This window comes from Microtus oregoni, unplaced genomic scaffold, assembly GCF_018167655.1.
Source record: "Microtus oregoni isolate MIOR12 unplaced genomic scaffold, Mior012 000053F_ref0000044, whole genome shotgun sequence".
Classification (NCBI taxonomy): Eukaryota; Metazoa; Chordata; class Mammalia; order Rodentia; family Cricetidae; genus Microtus; species Microtus oregoni.
In genome coordinates this window covers 13,548,316-13,562,042 of record NW_024543829.1, presented here as the reverse complement: position 1 = coordinate 13,562,042, position 13,727 = coordinate 13,548,316, and the positions used below count along the sequence as shown (strand labels likewise).

The 13,727-nt window shown below is 45.4% G+C and overlaps 1 protein-coding gene across 1 annotated transcript in view; it reads left to right on the top strand.

Moving 5' to 3' along the window:
* Window positions 1–13,727, top strand: part of Ptprj (protein tyrosine phosphatase receptor type J) — a 164,159-nt gene that overhangs the window by 103,528 nt on the left and 46,904 nt on the right. The gene's annotated exons all lie outside the window — the stretch shown is intronic.

Below are 13,727 nucleotides of genomic sequence, written 5' to 3'. Positions count from 1 at the left end.
TAACCCCAGCACATCAGAGCTGAGGGCGAGCATCACAGATTCGGGGTCATCCTGGGCTACAAATTCTGCACAGTGTCTTACAAACAAATGAACAAAACATTGTCATCAAACAAAAGATACTACTAGATTCAACAATGAAGCCTTGATTTAGCACCCTGATTTATCTTACGATAAATGGATAAAGGGAGAAAGAGCTGGGATCTTAGCCTGTCTGCAGATGGAAACTGAGCCCTTCCAAGTGGTCTGGGGATCTGTGGTCAGTCTCAATGCCTGTAACGCCTGCATTACTCTCTATGGCACAGTTCATGAGCTGGGCAAGAGCCTGGAGATTAAAAGAACACACAAGAGACACGGGCCATTCGCGAGGAGAGAATGCGTAGTGCCGTTTATTTAAGTTTAGGAAAAACCTTATATGCCTAGCTGCTGCACAATGGAATTTCCCCCAGGCAGGTGGGAAATTACCAAGTCCAAGTGGAGTAAACAATGGCCCTATGGCTAACCACCAGGCGGGCAGAGGGAGCACAGGAACAAACAGGATGTTTAGCCAGAAATTGCAACAAGATGTCTGGCCAGAAACTGTCCTCAAGATGAACCCGGGAAGAGGGGCAGACCCCTGGGCCCTCCAGGTCCCCCTTTTATATAAATTACATGACTAGGCCTGTTTTGGGTGGCATTGAATGTCAGGCAACACCCCTTACCTGTCATGGGAAAGCATCCAGGTAAAATACATTTCCTGTTTTAGGTTGGGGCAGCCCCCTAAAAACCTTTCCCATCATTGGCTCACTAGTCATCCATCACCAAGTTCAGCCAGATTCGCGCTGAAAGATCCTCGGGGGCAATAGCTAAGAGAATTTGTCGAATGGCGATATTAACCTGAGCTTGCCTCTGGCTCTGGCACCATGAAAACATGAAGATGATGCTCCAGCACACATAAACACTCCTTAAGGAGGCTGTGCCTGCTCAATCCTTAATGAGTCTGCCTGCAAATTGGAGCCCTTTAAGTAAGGTCTCAGCGCTGGTGGGAGGAACCCTGGTATAGTTAACTAGAATAATCTCAAGAGCCAATTTGTAAATTGTGTACTCCAGGGTCCATAAATAACAGCAGTAAGCATTTTCACTGTATCTGTTAAGTTTTAAACCAAAACCAATTGCAAATTTAACTGCAATATTCATCAGTGAATTTAGCTCATTTTGAGTGGCCAAGGCATTTGCAACCTGCCCTATAAGGTATTGTGCTAGCAGAAGCAACTAACTGTCTAATGGTAAATCCAGCAGCCATAGCCGCTGTGGCAGCCATAACAATGGCACCATAATGGCTGTTGTAACTCCAAAATCTCTTCTTGTTTGATGCAGGATGAGTTGATCATCATGGGATGTGTTGATAGGTAGAGGAACAATCCTTGGCACCCAGACACCACAGCCAGCTCCTCAGGACCCCAGCAACTCTTTAGTTGACAAATCTGCTTAGAACATTTTAAAACTCCAGAAATATTAACAGGATGATAAAGTACAATTTTTTGCTGGATGGGAATTAAGAGTCCAGGGGGAGGTGGTAATGCACCCAACCCAAAGTATGGAAAGACTCCAATCATAACTCAAAAGCCCAGGCTAGCAGCAACTGACTGGAGCTGGGCAAATTCTGCTATCAGAAGTTTCTACAACTGAGGAATTTTCCAAATTCCTGTGATAATATTTTGGGTGGTATCCAAAGGTATAACGGGTTTACCTGTGCTGAAATTGGTAGAAGGGAAATAGGCCACACAGGGCTATCCAATCCCACTGGCATCAGAGACAGAGGATTCTTCACCAGTGTCCATCTGACCTCTGGGCTCTGTCCTGTCCTCAGGCTTCTGGACAGGAAAATCCACAGCACGCACCAGGAACTCAGGTACCCATACTGGACTGTCAGCATCCTGTGGGAAAACACAAACAGCCCCTCTACCCCATACCAGCACAGGATCTGGACCACACCAAGTGCCATCTTTCATTTGACATGAGGCATCCCAGAAGAAACTGACTGCCAATGCTGGTCAACAGCAGTATGAGATTGAACATTAACAGTCAAAAAATTTAAAATGTATAAAATAAAAGATAAATGGTCTCTGCGGGTGGAACCATATTCCCCCTTTTTTGTTTTATGCAAATAAACTTTGAGCGTATGATGTGCATGCTCCATTATGGCTTATTATTGAGGATTATAAGGTATTTCTATTTTATGAGAAATAGAGAACTCAAAGCAAAATTTAGCAAAGCCAATGCTGGTGTAGGCTGGCCCTTTGTCAGTTTTTACAGTTTTTGGAACTCCCATGTAGGCGAAAGCCTGGAATCAGTGACTTCTAACATCCTGTAATTTTTCTCCTGTATGGGCTGAGGCAAAAACAAGATGAGAATATGTATTCAAGGTTATGTGAACATATTGCATATGCCCCAAAGAAGGAACATGGGTAACATCCATTTGCTATAAATGAATTAGGGGCAAGCCCATGAGGATTAACTCCCAAATGGGGAACAGTTAAAAGTTCTGTACACAGAGAACATTTTTTTAACAGTATCAGTGGCTTGCTCTTGATATCTTAAAATGAAATCTTAAAGACCCAGCATTGAGATAAAAACAATTATGAGCCTTTTCTGCAGCTTTACAAGATTCTTGACTAACTGCACAAATTTGGCGAGTAAGCTGATCAGCCAATGCATTCCCCTCACTCAAAGGACCAGGAAGGTCAGTATGAGCCTATAAATGCCCTACATAAATGGGAACAGATCGGGCACAAAGCAAAGTTTGAATAGCCAATAACTGCATCTGGACTCGAGATACAGAGGCAATATAAACTGCAGTTTCCAAAGGTGCAAGAATTTTGCTTACATATTGACTGTCAGTAAAAAGGTTAAATGGAATATCAGGATATTTCTCTAGGACCATTTGTACAACAATCAATTCAGTTACCTGAGCAGAGTTAGGATCAACAGACTGAATATCAAAATCAGGAGAGGAGGCCACCATAGCTCTCCCAGTGGAAGAACCATCAGTAAACACATTCTGAGCCAGAGGTTGTAAAGAAATAACTTTAGGGAAGTGTACCGGAGATATATGAAAAAGGTGACCAACTTATCAGAAGGATAATGATTATCAAACCTGTAGGGATTAATGCATAAAAACAAGGCCCAGTCTTCAGCAAAATTTTGCAGCCAAGTTATTTCTGCCTGGGTATATGGTGTAATAATCTTATCAGGTAACATTCCAGAGGTTTGCAAACTAAGTTGATATCCTTTCTGAATAACATGCAGCATAGCAAATAGATATAAGATAACAATTTTTGCAGATGACACATGTTTATGTACTCATAGATGGGTCCTTGCTGCCAAAAAACTGCAGTAGTTCTATGCTGAGAGGGAAGAATTATCAACAGCAGAGGCTGGCTATAGTCAGTATAATGAATATGAGCAGAGGCAAGCTTTTCCTCAATTAAAGTAATACATTGCCTTGCCCGAGGTGTCAACTTACGGAAGGAGGTTGGATCTGGATTCCCTTGCAGAATGTCAAAAAGTGGTTTTAAGGCTCCAGTAGGAATTCCCAGACTGGGCCGGACCCAATTGAGGTCTCCAAGCAATTTTTGAAAATCATTCAAAGTTTGTAGTTTATCTAAGCAAAGATTAACTTTCTGTGGTTTTACTCCTGTCTGCAACAGCTGATGCCCCAAGTATTGATATGGAAACTGTTGTTGTACCTTTTCGAAGGCAGTCATCAACCCAGTATGTGCTCGGCATTCCTGAAAGTCAGCCAATGCCTCAAGAACTATATCTGGGTCCTGTCCAGCTAATAGGATATCATCCATATAATGAATGATAAACAGTTGAGAACACTTATACCTTATGGGGGCAATAACCTGGGCCACAAACATTTGGCAGATGGCAGGACTATTGGCCATCCCCTGGGGTAATGTTACCCATAGTAGTGTCTATATGGTTCCTTGAAATTTATAGACGATACACTGAAAACAAATTTATCAGAGTCTTTTTGGTCTATATGGTTCCTTGAAATTTATAGATGATACACTGAAAGCAAATTTATCAGAGTCTTTTGGATGCAATGGAATGGTGAAAAAAAAAACAATCCTTAATGTCAATAACTAAAAGATGGTATCCTGCAGGAATACCCACAGGCTGAGGCAACCCAGGTTGAGTAGCGCCCACTATTTCCATACAATCACTTACTGCTCTAAGATCTTGCAGCAGCCTCCATTTACTAGACTTTTTCTTAATAACAAAGATACAAGTATTCCAGGGAGAAGCTGTTCCTGGACCAGGGTATGAGCAGCCTGTAATTTTTCCTTACTTAGGGACCATTGCTCTAACCATACAGGTTTTTCATTTTATGGGAATGCGTTCTAGCTGTTCTGCAATGGCCCCTAAGACAATTTCCCAACCCTGCATGCTGTCCAGGTGACTGTTGTATTATTTTCTCATCCTCTAAAATTTGCAGGTCTCCCTGCAGATCTTTGCCCAACCCCTGCCCAGGGACAAAGCCCTGGTCTGTTAACATGCACTGCACAGGTTCAGTGGTCAGGATTGCTCCCATAGTTTGTAAAACATCTCTCCCCAACAAATTAAGAGGAAGGTGTTTCAGGACAAATGGTTTAAAAATGCCCTTATTGCCTTCTTCATCCTTCCAATCTAAATATTGGGTACTGCACTCTGGAGAACTGGCCATTCCTATCCCCTGTAGAGTCATAGAGGCTGGCTGTAGAGACCAGGCTGCAGGCCAGTGTTTTTTAGCAATCACAGAAGAATCAGCCCCTGTATCTGGAAGGCCTTGGAACCTTTTCCTATTGATTGTTAATCTAAGTGTGGGGCGGTTCTCTAAACTAGAAACCCCAAAAAGCTCCAGGGAATCCTGTGGAGCCAAACCCCTTGCCACCTCTTTCTTGTTTAGTAGGGAAAAAGCACTGGTTGAGCTAGGGTGGACAAACACCTGGATCCTCCTTAGGCTGACTGACCTTCCCTTTACCTGCAGGGCAATTCCCTTTGAAATGTCCCATTGAAAACAAGTCCTTGATGTAGCTTCAACTTGTCTCCCCCTAAGGGCAGAAACAGTTACCTGTCCCATCACCGTGAGTGCCGCCAATGTCCCTGCAGAACAGGACATAGTCATTTAAACTCTTATTCCTATGGGGGCGTGTAGCTTCCTGACAGTATTTGTTAGCATTTTCATAGTCCAATGCTTTATGACAGGCATAGTTGTGTCCACATCCCCAAAAATGTGACCTCCCAGCTGTAACAGGGTAAGGTTCTGGAGGGTCCTTGAAGGATCTTAGACAGTTGTTCCCCTGCTCCTTTATTAGGTAGAACTTTTCACATTTCCACAGCTGCTATCTGAGCATAAACAGCAGGGTCAAAAGCAATCTGTGCTGCTAAGCCTGCATACTGCTCTGCACCAGTTAACACGTCAAGGTTATGCAGTGTGGTCACCTCTCCATAACAATCTCCTCCTGAAAGACAAGCTCTGCAAAGCTGCATCCAACTACTGGGCGCAAGGTTGAGTTCCACAAAGGATTCCATTAAAGCCACATTGAATGAGTATGGAACTCACAGGGCATGAGTTCCATAGGCCATAACTGCTTCTTTTAGTTGCTTACTGTCCTTAAAGGCCAGAGGGTTATGCTGCCTGATCCTCTGTCCTTGCAGATCAATAATTTCCACAACAGGTTAAATTTGCCTGTCTCTACTTAGATTATTTAGTCTAACTTGGATCTTTCGGATTTCTGCCTCTAATCTATAGGGCGGAAGCAGCAGCAAAAGGATTTGAAGCGGCATGGAATGGATTCTGCCGTGGAGGTCTCATGGAGACATCTCTGTTTGCTTCCTCCCTTTCTTCTTTTTCTAGCTTCTTTCTTTAGCAGTACAGTCTTTCTCTTCTATATCCCTTTAGTACTTTTTTTAAAATGCTTCCAGACAGGAATATTAAAGCCCCCTGCTTGTAGAAACCAGGGACTATACTCTCTCAAAAAATTAGGCAATAGCCGGGCGGTGGCGGCGCACGCCTTTAATCCCAGCACTCAGGAGGCAGGCGGATCTCTGTGAGTTCAAGGCCAGCCTGGTCTACAAGAGCTAGTTCCAGGACAGGAACCAAAAAGCTACAGAGAAACCCTGTCTCGAAAATCCAAAAAAAAAAAAAAAAAAAAAAATAGGCAATAAACTACCTTACACAAAACAAAACTGTCTTAATGAACTCTTGTGCTGTCTTAGTTTTAATACTGGTGCCTTGCTTTTCTAAAAGAACTATCAATTGGCCCATCAATACTGTATTACTAGCACCCATTTTCAGTTCACCCTCACCATCAGTTTCTTACCTGCTGACCAGCATTCTGAGGGCCATCTCTCAGGGCTGTTCTACTTCCTGGTCTCGCTGATAGATCTCTAACTGTAATGCCTGCGTTACTCTTTACGGTACAGTTTGTGCTACTGTATTGTGTACTACCGTTTATTCAAGTTTAGGAAAACCCTTATATACCTAACTGCTGCAAAATGGAATTACCCCCAGGCAGGTGGGAAATTACCAAGCATAAAACAATGGTCCTATTGTAATGGATTAATTAAAATGCTGCAGGATCCCCTAGTGGTTGCTGCAGGCCATGAGACCAAGAAGCAGGTCCCCAAGCAGCCAGTCCCAGGCAGCACACGAGACCATGCCACAGGTCTCCAAAGGCGGCTGATCCCCGGTGGTGGGTGAGAGACAGATGGATAGGCACATCCTGCAGAGTGAGGTTGGATATTTATTTAGTGGATTATGGAGGGGAAAGGAGAAGGAGAGAAGAGCCGAGGGACAGAGAGAAAGAGAGTGACAGAGAGGGAGTTGGAAGCTGCCTCTTCGAAAAGGAAAAGGAAGAGACTCAGGCTGTAAGGAGGAAGGAAGATATGCCTGCCTCAGTGGATGGGGGAGGGAGCGTGTGTGGCTTGTTTCTTAAAGAGACAGGACAGACCATGACACCTATAGCTAACCACCAGGGGGGCAGAGGGAGCAAAGGAACAAATAGGATGTTTAGCCAGAAATTGCCACAGGATGTCTGGCCAGAAACTGTCTTCAAGATGAACCCTGAGAGGAGAGGAGGGGGTAGACCTGTGGGCCCTACAAATGCCATGTAGTCTGGTGGGGCTGCTAAAGTATATGGGATCTACTCTCTACCTTCATAAAGTTCACGGAGAGGCAAACCACCAGGTTCCATCTTATGTTCCCTGTAGTCCATTTAAAGGTTCCATAAATGTGTGTGTTTCATTAAAAAAGAATTCCTCAGACCATGCTTTCCAAATTTGAGAGTGTTTGAGATTGTAATGAAAACATTTGCTCAAGTCTCTGTTGCATTAAATTTTAAATTAAAACTGTCCCGTCTTGTAAAACAGGCTGTGCACATCCCTTGACTGTCCCGGAACCGGCCATCCTCCTGCCTCTGCATCCTGGGTGTTGATATGTGAAATGTGAATTCAGTGGAGATCATCAGTGGCCTCACCTGGTTGCACATACTTACTCTAGAAGTAGAAAAGTCACTTGAGGTTGCTGTTTTCATCGGGTATGCAGATACTTATATGACCGTACATATAGATAGGAAATGTAGAATTGTTCTTACATGTTTCATAAGGTTCTTTTTTGGGGGTAAAATCCTCAGCTCTGCTAAGAATACTTATAGAGACTAATGGCCCAGGATTTCCAAAGCCACACCCCACTCTGCCTCACTCAGGGTGATCTTCTGACTGCCTTCCACTGCCTCCAGAGCAGAGCTAAGGCTGCTGGACTTTTCAGCTGGGTGGTGCCCCTCCCATCCACTGAACCCCTGATGGTTCACCTTGAATCTTCAGGGTGTGGATCTATGGGTGTTGCTGACTCTTAAAGACAATGGCAGGATCAAATTAAGAGTCATTTATTTGCAGATGAGGTAGAGTAAGCCAGCCTGTGCTCATCTTGCTGTGACTGATCATTTGCCACGTTGTCTGCTGTCTGTTCAGGTCCTGTTTTTGGGCTCCAAGGTGGAATTTAATGCTAGGTATTGAGATGGGTCCTCCAAGTAACACCGCCCTCTGGGGCATTTTCAGCCTTGGTGCCTTTTGTCTGTGCCTGGCAGGAGGTCCTGCCAGTGTGCCCTTTTCATAAGTCAATGATTTTCCTTTCTGTGGCCTGTATTTCAGGGAGCTGCTGGGTAATATTCACAAGGAGATAAACTATATCTAGGAAAAATGGTGGCCGTTCAGAATTGGACTTAGTTTGCTCCAAACCCTATAAAATGTTGTTTGATTTTAAACATTTCTTGAAGTGTTCACATTTTGGTTAATTATGCCAGTAAGTAAAAATAACTATTGTACTATGGTTTGTGGGCTTGGCTTTAGAAGGATAAGGAGTCTATTGTTACCTTGTGTAATTAGTTCAGTCCTCATTATTCACCCTGGAATGCTGACCATGTAGACTAGAAAACCTGCAGCCTTGTCACTTGCTAAAATTCAGACTGCTCTGTGTTTCAGCCTCTTTTGCAAAAGCTGCTTCATTCAGTCGGTTCCAACCAGCTGAAACAACCTGTCTATCCCTCTGGCAGGCCAGGCTTAGCAAGGCCAGGCAATGGTGACCTTGGGTTCCTGGAATCTGTTGAGACCTGCCAGTAGATGAGGCAGGCTGCTCAGCGCTTCCTGGACTTAAGGCCAGGGGATTCAGGGTCAGGCAGACCTTAAATCTTAAATTTTAAGTTGTATAGTTATTGGGACTGGAGCTTAACTTTTCCCAGGTGTGGTGTCAACATCTGTAAGATGGGGGTACACATAGCTTATGGTCTCTGGAAGGTTTAAATTAGATGATCGATGTAACACCTGCAGCTCTGTGAGAGTCAAGTTTACAGCAGTGCAGTCTCAGGCCACACTTTTACAAGTTATGTCCCTCTCCTGACTCCTTTTGCCATCCACATTCCCTAGGTCCTTAAGCAAGGTTTACCTGCTCGCCTAGGCCCCCTACCTTGCCCTCTTGCTTTGGCATTCTCTTTGGGGGCTTTCCCCAAAGAGCTCTTAGTGGGTCTGGACCACCATAAGAGCCACGCCGAGGCTTGAGGCACCGTGTTGAGTGGAATGGACTGAGAGGTTCTCAGGGATCATCAGCTGAATTGAAAGGGCAGCTTTGGGGTTTGGTGAGGAGGAAGGGTGTTAGGACTGGAATCAAGGAACTTTGCTGTATTTGAATCTTGAGAGAACACAGATACGGGATGTCTATTGAAGATGCCCTTCCATTATTTTATAATAGGTGAAATGAATGACTTTGTGAGACCCTCAAGCTGTAGCCTAAAGGGCAGAGAAAGTCAAGCCTGACCGTTTTAGAAGACAGGGTCTCACTATGTAGACCAGGCTGGCCTTGAACACACAGACATGGTCTCCCTCAGTCTTCCCAACTGCTGTGATGCGTCAGTCCCCCTTTCCATCCCCTGCTTGAACTGACCTTGACCACTCTTGGCTCTCACCCACCAGATTGACAGGCTCTGCAGTGTAGTCAGGTGAGCCTGCTCTGCCTTCTCCATGCCCACCTGTCTATACGCCAAGAGGAGATGACCTCTGTGTTCTATGCCAGGGGTGCCCTTGACCTCCACCTCCCTGTTTGGATAGCCCAGAGATGGAGGAGGCAGTCCCCTCGGCTTGTCTCCTCTGGAGTTGTGCCGCTACGGGATGCTCGTTGCTTTTCCACTGCCACATCCACAGCCTTTCAAGACTCCCCTGGCTGAGCATGTTCCCTGTCTCTGCTGGACTTCTGGCTGATACTGCGCATTTTAAGAAGGGTGACCTTGAAGGTCTCTTTATTTTCACACTGATGAAGGTCCTGACACACAGGTTAAGAAAGGAAGGTGTCAGTGAGGTAAGTAAGTGAGAGGATAGGGTCAGGTTCCATTTACCTTCAGTGTTCACAAAAGGCCCCCACCTTAGGCACTTGTCTGTTTTATGTTCCGAATAGAGGGTTCTGCCCTGAGTCACAGCCTTAATCTTACAGAGCAGAAACAAAAAGAGCACAGCAGATAATCACCCTTTCTGCCTCTTGTTAGTTTTATCTGTATGGATGATGTTTTGGGAGCTTTAAAGAAAGGTTTGAGCCTTGCAGACCTAGGATGCAGCTGTCTCTGCTCTGCAGGACCTCAGGTTGTGAGAAGTGGGGAGATGAGCATCATGGGTGTGGAGACAGCCTTAGGTGATCCAGGAAGAAGGGTGTGATTGTGTGTCTGTGCGTGTACGCGCGTGCGTGTACACACCCACGCACACACACATGCATTCAGGGCTTTCAAAGTTCATAGCCTGGGAGACAGGGCAACTGGGCAGTCACATGAGAGAGAGGGGAGGAGAGTCTTATTTTGGTGTGTGGTGCTTTCATGCAGATTTGGGGAGAATTTGAAAGTTTTAGGTTCATGCTCCTAGTGCAGTCTCTGCGAACTGTTTGTAGAGCAGGAAGAATTCAGTTCCTTCCTTTTCTCTTCCTTCTCCTCCTTCTTTTCTTTCTTCTCCAGGAAGCTCCCTCTCCCTCCTCCCTTGAGTAAGGTGGGGAGTGGCTGAGCAAGACTATCCAGTCCTGCTGCATACTATCTTTTAGAAATGAGAAGAACTTCCACACTGAGAGGACTATTTGGAGCGCATTTCAGCTGTGTGCACTGCGCTCACCCTGTTGTGTAGCTCTGATTGGTCAGCTCTCCACACTTGGAATTCCCACAAAGAAACCCCCAAGTTGAGCTCATTTGTAGCCCCTGTGACCCCTTGCCTGTGTTCCGCTTCTGTGGATATTTTATATAAGTGAACTCATACACTATGTGGACTCAAGTGTCTGGCCTCTGTCATCATTTTAAGATCTAGCCATGTATCAGGAGTCAGTACCCCATTCCTCTTTGTGGACCAGTGATTTTTCTGTTGTATGGCTTGCACTTTTGGTTGTGTAGATAGTACTTCTGCAACACCTCCAGCAGCTTCCTGGTGCAAAGGCTCCCGGCATCTGGAGCCCCTGGGAAGGGAAGGGATGGGGGCGGGGGGGGGGGGGGGGGGGGGGAGGGGGAAGCTCCCAGTGAGAAGGGAGCACGGCTTGAAGTTTGACAAGCCCCTTATCTGTTCACACCTCAGGGTCTGCTTTCTGCCCAGAGGGAAGAAGCAGGCCTTTCAGGTTCTCTTTTGTCTCCCTAGTATCTGTGATCTTGGCTTGTGTAACCTGAACCTTATATGCTACCTGGGTGGACTGAGGACTCTGAAGGGGCCTGAGGAATGCTTACTGCTTTCCCTGTGGGGGTGGAAACTGATGTGGGGGATACCTGAGGGAGGGGACTTTTTTCTGCAGGTAACTTTGGTCTGCTGTTTTTGAGCCTGAGAGTGTCAGTCTCTGTTATCTCAGCACCAGGCATAACCTGGCTTTTACTTCCTTCTGGAAGGATGACCTTTCTGTTGCTGGCATTTTAAAAGCATGTGTGAAGTGCCCACCTGGCCAGGTGTCTTCTTAGCTGGTGTGGAAGAGGATGGGGTGGGACTGGCCTGAACTGGGCTCCTGTCTGTGCTCATCATTGACCTGAGCTGATCCCGGGAGAGGAGTAATGGGCCAGTCAAGATTTTTACTGTACAGTTGAAGGTTAAGGCAAACGTCAGTTTACCTCATTCTGTTTGTGAACCAGTGTGACTTTCCTTCAGCAGACAGTGCAAAAGCAGGTAGCTGAGTGGTAAGTGTTGGTGTAGTGGCACAGGGAGAGCAGAAACCCGGCCCTGCCTGCCTCAGCACCAGGCACAGAGCATGCTCACTCTGCTTGTCTGTCTGTCTCTCCCTCCTTCCTTCCTTCCGTTCTTTCTTTTTATTATTATTTTTGTTAAGACTGGAAAGGAACATGCTGATGTAATATCTTTTATAATTAATTTTTAAACCTTCACTGATCCCTAGTGTATTTCCACGTTAGGTGGCAGAGCTGCTGGTTATACACAGGTCCTCTGTAATTGAGCACCAGGCTTCAAATCCAGGCCCTGCCACTCACCTTCTTACTAATGAGTTGTTTGGAGCATTGAGTAGTGTTGGAGAGCCGTTTAGAACATATCTGGTAGTCAGCGCTCTGTGACTTGAACACACGGGGACTCAGCTGTGTTCCCTTTTCCTCATCATGTGATTTTACCTGTGCCAGTGACTTAAGGTACACAAGACCCAGACCTAGAAATACCACACCCTGCTTTTGCATACATCCTTGTTTGACATCCCCTGCCACCATTGCACCCAGGTCAGGTGTACCATTTGTCTGTTTCCCTAAGGCGCAGCTGCCTCTCTGCTTTTCTCTGGGATAACAAGGCTGTTGGCTGCAGCCCTGGCATTTCAGAGGAGTGCTGGGCTCTTGTAGGTGCTTCATGCTGGCATGTTGTGGTAGTGCTCTCTGTCTCAAGTTACTTTTAGACTTACCTTATTTCCCTTGCTTTCCAGCAAACAGTTGGAGGGCAGGATGCAGGTCTTTTAGGATTTCAGGTGGTCCTAAGATGAATGAATTCCAGGAGGGACAAAAGCGTATAGATACCGAGGAGAGATGTACCGTGGGCAGGTGCCAGGACTCAACCTTCCTAATGTGTGGAGGTTTTGTAGTTAAAGATTGTTTTTAAGTACTGGGCAAAATATGCTTGCTTTCTTGTGCTAGCCGTGAACTTGTTTATTTTCCTTCCTCTCCTGGGACCCATCCCAGAGGCATTGATTGATGTATTGCCTGACCTTGGGAATGCCTTTGCTCCTCCTCAGCTTGCTTGTTCTTTCCTGTGGCACTTTTGAGCCTGCGATATGAACTGTGTTCCTGCTCATGTGGAGGAGACAGTGGCAATGGAGGGGGAGGGTGCTGAGTTTTCCTGGGTGGTTACTGAAGAGACTTTTGAATGGGTGACATCTTAGGCACCTAGAAAAGAGGAAAGAAAGTTTTGTTGGCACTGTCCTTTTGTAAGAGGGAATAAATATGTAAAGTTTCTAAGGGGGAAATTAGTTTCAAGAATGTGAATGTCACCAAGAGTAGAGAGCTTGCTGGGTAGGTAAGGTAGACTTTAATTCTAAGGATGGTTGTAAGTTGCAGGGCATTTCTCTTCTTTTTATTATTTTCTTTTTCACAATCACCATACTTTGGAAATTCCAATTTCCAAAAGCATGTATTTAAGAAACAACGAAACATACAACTGCAAATTACATTATATGTTGGGGAAATGATTTATGGCATGGTCTTTCTTACCCCAAATGGAATATTGACATTGTCAACTAAATCATATTTCACTCCTTCTCAAAGTAGCATACCAGATGATTTAAAAAAAAAAAAAAAGACTGCCGTCAGCTGATAGACCGAATAAGGTGAACGATCCAAGCCCCCTGACTTTCCATTTCAGGCTTTACCAGTCTGCTGGCTCTGGACTTGGCTGTGGGAAGAGCCTTTGGTCTCGATTTCCATTTGTTCTGGCTCAGACAAACTTGGTTTGGCTTTTGTGTCTGCTTCAGTTCATCTCACAGAGGCAGGAGGGAGAACTGGCTTTTGGAGCCCCTAGAAGTCAGCAGCCTCATGGCCTCCACAGTTAATCCTGTGTCATTGACTTGAGCTCTCCCTGTCTTTAAAGTTCCAGACACACTGACTGTGGCCGCCATCCTTCCACAAATTCAAAGCCCACTCCCATTAACAGGTCCCCAGCTGGTCTGTTTCTGATTTGCATTTCCATGGCTGAATGAATCTGCTGACTTCCCTTTTCTCTTC